The sequence below is a fragment of the Scyliorhinus torazame genome, chromosome 6, assembly GCF_047496885.1.
Source record: "Scyliorhinus torazame isolate Kashiwa2021f chromosome 6, sScyTor2.1, whole genome shotgun sequence".
Classification (NCBI taxonomy): domain Eukaryota; kingdom Metazoa; phylum Chordata; class Chondrichthyes; order Carcharhiniformes; family Scyliorhinidae; genus Scyliorhinus; species Scyliorhinus torazame.
In genome coordinates, this window is record NC_092712.1 from 76235736 (window position 1) to 76241134 (window position 5399).

Sequence of the window (5399 nt, forward strand, 5' to 3'; positions counted from 1 at the left end):
TGATTATTTTAATTTTTTTGTTAAATAATGCTGCCACATCGCTCACTCCCTTCTGATTCTGAAATATAAATAAAAACTACTTGAACCCATTCATAGAAGAAATGAGAACACTAATTTGGTCCACTAACTCTTCCTCTTCCACTATTTTAGCAGACATGGGCTGGATTCTCTGATCCCTGACGCCGAATCGCGTTCGCCGACGGGGCAGAGAATCCCCAATGACGCCGAAATGGGGGGCGACACCGCGTTCACGATGCTCCGCCCCCTCGTCGGGAACTCAGCGTGACGGCTGCGGACTCAGTCCAGCACTACCACAGTCAGGGGACCGCCGATCTGCATGCAGGGGTGGACATATTTGGGGCTGGGGGCACTGTGGTGGGGCAGTCTGGGGCGTGCGAGCCAGCCGAAGGGGGGGCTATTTCGTGGGCTGGGTCTGCGTGCGGCGTTCGCCATGAAGCACGTCACCACCGCTGCAGGCTGCCGCCGTGACCATGTACGGCCACGCACCCGGCAATTCTCCAGGCCATATCGGCAGCTAGAGCCGCCTATGCTGCTCTATGCTGCCTAGCTGCTAGCCCCCAGAAAAACAGAGAATCAGTGGCCTTTTGCACCAGTTTTCCTGGCCGTTTCCAAGCCGGCGTGGGGGTCATAATCTCCAAATAGGAGAATCCAGCCTCATGTGCAGAACTGTAAACTTAGCCTGAGGAGGAGAGTGAGTAATCTGAGTTAAATCTTCTGAAATAATCATCTCTGAAAACCCAGAAAAAATTAAGTAAAAGCTAAGCACTGTAAACATTACAATCCACAAGGGCGGCATGGTGGTGCAGTGGTTAGCACTGCTGTCTCATGGCGCTGAGGACCCGGGTTCGATCCGGCCCTGGGTCACTGTCCGTGTGGAGTTTGCACGTTTTCCCCGTGTTTGCGTGGGCCTCACCCCACAACCCAAAGTTGTGCAGACAATTTAAGAGAGATATGTATTTAAATATATTGGTATAAACTTTCCCATACCATCACTTGAGAAAAACGCATTCTTCGCAAGGACTTATCACCCTAGACTGATTTGGCCAATTCTGGGTGAGCTCAGTAGAAACACTGTCTCACTACATTTAAGAATAGTTGAAAAAATTATAGAAACGTAAGCAGGAGGGGTTTGTCAGAATTTAACAAAGAGTGACTTTGATTCATTGACCCCCACAGACGTATAGCAGTGGCACGATGCTCAACATTCAAATCTATTGACAGTGACTACTTCTCCTAGGCCTATACTGCGTAACTCATGCCTTCCCATCAGTGGGAAAGTATAGGAAGGTTATTCCAATTCTGTTCAAAAGTTAACTTTCTATCATTAATCTCTGGATAGTCATCTGGAGCAGGAACCCAGTTTGATTTTTTTACCCTTTTAACCCACGGAACTTTTACTTTTCAATTTCAGTGCATCGAGCTGCTATCCTGAGTTAATGGAGTCAGTTAGCAGATAATTTACCTGAACTGTATGGCTTTGTACCATAATGTGATATGTAAATTCCCCAGTGAGGCTGTAAGTAATGTGTAGCTTGATTATTATTAAAACTTGGTGTAAGTATCGCTTCTCGGCCTTTTGGCTAAGATCAAGTGTAGTTTCTGTTCTTTTCAGTTTAATATCTGAAATGTCCCTTATCTGGGGACCATATATTAAATTGATTTTTAGAGCAGGGAGATGGATTGGGGGCTTGCTCCGTCCACTCCACGTATTGACCTGATATTGCAGTATCTCCAGGAATGGTGCACACCATCCCTTTATGGGGAATAAAAAAAATAAAAAAATAAAAAATAAATAAATAAATTAATTAATTAAAAAAAGAAATATTTTTTTTTTTTTTAAACTTGGTGTAAGTACCTTTTAATTTTGATTATAAGTTCCTATCTGGGAGGCATGGTGGTGCAGTGGTTAGCACTGCTGCCTACGGCACTGAGGACCCGGGTTAATCCCAGCCCTGGGTCACTGTCCGTGCGGAGTTTGCACATTCTCCCCGTGTCTGCCTGGGTCTCACCCCCACAACCCAAAGATGTGCAAGATAGGTTGATTGGCCATGCTAAATTGGCCGTTAATTGGAAAAAAAAACTCTAAATTTATTTTAAAAATAAGTTGCCTTCATCTATATTGATAATTTGAACAGTTTTTCCAACATTGCATCTTTTTACAGACTCCAATTTTTTTTGCACACAGGAGGATCCGTTTTTGGCATGTAATGTCTAAAAATATGCAAATTTCAAAATTTGCCGATGGTGTCAAACTTCAGGGTGTGGCAATCAGTGTGGATGATACCAATTGGCTGCAACAGGACATAGTTAGGCCATCAGAATGGACATATAAGTGGCAGATGGAATTTAATACGGAGAAAGGGATAGAGGGAAGTAGTATAGACAAAATGGCACAGTTCTAAAGAGGGATCTGAGGGTTAATGTGCATGAGAACATGACAGAACATATTGAGAGAACAGTGACCAAAGCATATGGGACTTTGGTCTTCATAACCACTATGGGTGGGGATTCTCTGTTCACGTCCGGGGTAGGACCCATTGCGAACGAGAATGAGAAATTTAACATTCCAGCCAAAACTCCATTCACCAAAAAAAATCCCAGATGCAAAGAAGGATGAAGGATTTTGGCCTATGTTCTTGCTCCAACCACACTATGGTTCATTATTGAGTTCCATCAATTATTTGCTGACTGGGCTTCCTGAGCATTGTGTTCTTGTTCTCCGCATACAATAATGCAGAATTGAATTCTATTCCATTATGTGCTGACTGTTGATTTTTAAAACCAAGCTGATTTGGGGGAACAATTGAGTAAAGAGTCTCTAGTTTCACAGTTATCTTCTTGGTCAGACGTTCCACGTGAGGGAACCCCCGTCCTTATCAGTCAGCTGTGGTTCAGTTGGCAGTACTCTTGGCTCAGTTTGGGTTCAAGCCCCTCTTTGGACCTGAGCATAAAAATTAAGACTGACACACTAGTACAGTACTGAGGGAGAGCTAAACTGTTGGAGATGCCGTCATTTGGATGAGGCGCAACTCTTCTGAAAAAGGACGGGAGATATCCTCCGGTTCCCTGGCTAATGGTTAACCATCAGAAACAGATTTTTTTGGTCATTATTACATTGTTGTTTGTGGTAGCTAGCTGTGCATAGATTACAAAGCAAAGCTGAGAGAATCACTGGCAGCAGCGCACCCCTCCCCGATGAACTCAATGAATTCTATGCTCAGTTTGATCAGGAAGCCATCAAACCGTTGTCAACTGCCCAAGTAGCCTCGGACACACCCATATCTACAGTCACAGCTTCCGAAGTCAGATCGGCCTTCCTGAAAGTGAACCCTCGGAAAGCAGGGTCCTGGTTGTGCACTCAGATCCGGCATGGACCAATTGGCGGATATGTTCGCGGGCATCTACTTTTTAAAAAAATATTTTTATTAAGGTTTTTTAACAACACAATTTTCCCCTTACAATCAATAACCCCCCCCCCCGTAACAAAATAACGCAAATTCTCCCTGAGCAAGATATATACAAGGAAAATGGTATATTTACATAGCTTTGTACACTGGCTCTTGGCCGCGCATACCATTTCCCCCCACCCTCCATGCCATCTCCCGCTCGTCCATCCCCTCAAGCAATCTCTCGTTTCTCCCCCCCCCCTAGGGTTGCGGCTGCTGTTGACCGACCTTCTTCTAACGCTCCGCGAGATAATCTAGGAACGGTTGCCACCGCCTGTAAAACCCCTGTGCAGACCCTCTCAAAGCAAACTTAATTCTCTCCAATTTTATGAACCCCGCCATGTCATTAATCCAGGCCTCCAGGCTAGGGGGCTTTGCCTCCTTCCACATTAGCAAGACCCTTCGCCGGGCTACTAGGGACGCAAAGGCCAGAATTCCGGCCTCTTTCGCCTCCTGCACTCCCGGCTCATCCACTACTCCAAATATTGCTAGCCCCCAGCTTGGCTTGACCCGGACTTTCACCACCTGGGATATTACTCCCGCCACTCCTCTCCAGAACCCCTCCAATGCCGGGCATGACCAAAACATATGGACATGGTTCGCCGGGCTCCCTGAACATCTTTCACATCTATCCTCTACCCCAAAGAACCTACTCAGCCTCGCCCTCGTCAAATGCGCTCTGTGAACCACCTTAAATTGTATCAGACTGAGCCTGGCACACGAGGAAGAGGTATTAACCCTACCCAGGGTGTCGGCCCATAGCCCTTCCTCAATCTCCTTCCCCAGCTCCTCCTCCCATTTACCTTTCAGTTCTTCTACTAGCGCTTCCCCCTCTTCTTTCATCTCTTGGTATATTTCCGATACCTTGCCCTCCCCGACCCATACCCCCGAGATCACTCTGTCCTGCACGTCTTGTGCCGGGAGCAACGGAAATTCCCTCACCTGTCGCCTCACAAAAGCCCTCACCTGCATATATCTAAATGCATTTCCCGGGGGTAACTCAAACTTCTCCTCCAGTGCCCCGAGACTCGCAAATGTCCCGTCAATGAACAGGTCCCCCATTCTTCTTATCCCCGCCAGCCTTGGAACCCCCCGTCCATCTTCCCCGGGACAAACCGGTAGTTACCCCTGATCGGGGACCACACCGATGCTCCCATTGCACCCCTGTGTCTTCTCCACTGGCCCCAGATCTTTAATGTTGCCGCCACCACCGGGCTTGTGGCGTATTTTGTCGGCGAGAGCGGCAGCGGTGCCGTTACCAACGCCCCCAGGCTTGTTCCTTTGCAGGACGCCATCTCCATCCTCTTCCATGCCGCCCCCTCTCCCTCCATAACCCACTTACGGATCATCGCCACATTTGCTGCCCAGTAGTAACTCTCTAGGTTTGGCAAAGCCAACCCTCCTCGGTCCCTGCTGCCTCTCCTAACCCTCGGGGTCTTATTTGCCCACACATACCCCATAATATTCCTACCTACTCTCTTGAAAAAGCCCTTGGTGATCACGATGGGGAGGCACTGAAACACGAACAAAAACCTCGGAAGGACCACTATTTTGACCGACTGCACCCTACCCGCCAACGAGAGCGGGAGCATGTCCCATCTTTTAAAATCCTCCTCCATTTGCTCCACCACCCTCATCAAATTCAATTTATGTAGGGCCCCCCAACTTCTGGCTATCTGGATCCCCAGATACCGAAAACTCCTCTCCGCCCTCCTCAGCGGCAGGTCCCCTATCCCTCTTTCTTGGTCCCCTGCCTGTAATACAAAAAGCTCACTCTTCTCTACATTAAGCTTGTAGCCCGAAAACTCTCCAAACTCCTTCAGAGTCTGCATGACCTCCTCCATCCCCTCCATTGGGTCCACCACGTATAGCAGCAGGTCATCTGCATATAGCGATACCCGATGCTCCTCTCCCCCGCGGACTATCCCCCTC

General features: G+C 47.7%; 1 non-coding gene across 1 annotated transcript; it reads left to right on the forward strand.

Annotated features, from left to right (window-relative positions):
- Window positions 1–1581: 1581 nt before the first annotated feature.
- LOC140425929 (U2 spliceosomal RNA) lies at window positions 1582–1772 on the forward strand. Its single transcript, XR_011948082.1, has one exon. It is a non-coding gene; the product is annotated as a U2 spliceosomal RNA (small nuclear RNA).
- The last annotated feature ends 3627 nt before the right edge of the window (window positions 1773–5399 follow it).